This window comes from Calidris pugnax, unplaced genomic scaffold (genome assembly GCF_001431845.1).
Source record: "Calidris pugnax isolate Ruff unplaced genomic scaffold, ASM143184v1 scaffold24, whole genome shotgun sequence".
NCBI lineage: Eukaryota > Metazoa > Chordata > Aves > Charadriiformes > Scolopacidae > Calidris > Calidris pugnax.
Window position 1 is genome coordinate 7064275 of NW_015090922.1, and position 383 is coordinate 7064657.

Here is a 383-nt window from a genome sequence, read left to right on the forward strand (position 1 = left end):
GGCGGGGGACAGCCTCCCAAACCCCGCGCCCCGCCGGCACGGAGAGCCTCAGCGCGTCCCCCCGCTCCCGCTTCCACCTACCTTCCTCCCGCTCTGCCGCTCTTCTCCCGGTCGGAGGGAAGGGGCTCCGCGCCCACCCCGTCCCGGTAGCCGTCCCCTCTCCTCCTCCTCCTCCGGGACGAGCAGCTCTCGCCGCTCCCCGCTCCTCTGCCTCTCGCTCGGGTTGCATCACCCCCCTTATATAGCCGAGCGGGCAGCGCTGGTATTTACTCTGGCGGCGAGTCCCGGGCTGATGTCATGCTATTAATAGCCTCCCCGAAAGAGAGGGAGGAGGGAAGCGGAGCCCGGGGCGGTGATGCAAGGTTTCCCCGCCGGCACGGCTC

At 70.0% G+C, this 383-nt stretch overlaps 1 protein-coding gene and 1 long non-coding RNA gene across 4 annotated transcripts in view; one reads left to right on the forward strand and one right to left on the reverse strand.

Moving 5' to 3' along the window:
• The window catches only part of ATF3 (activating transcription factor 3), a 9119-nt gene extending 8914 nt beyond the window's left edge, over positions 1 to 205 (reverse strand). For 2 of the 3 annotated variants that reach the window (XM_014951266.1, XM_014951265.1), the window contains exon 1: positions 82 to 205. The gene's annotated coding sequence lies outside the window, so the exon portion shown is untranslated. The remainder of the gene's footprint in view (positions 1 to 81) is intronic. The other variant, XM_014951267.1, reaches the window with a different exon arrangement.
• The window catches only part of LOC106893355, a 19371-nt gene that overhangs the window by 1137 nt on the left and 17851 nt on the right, over positions 1 to 383 (forward strand). The gene's annotated exons all lie outside the window — the stretch shown is intronic.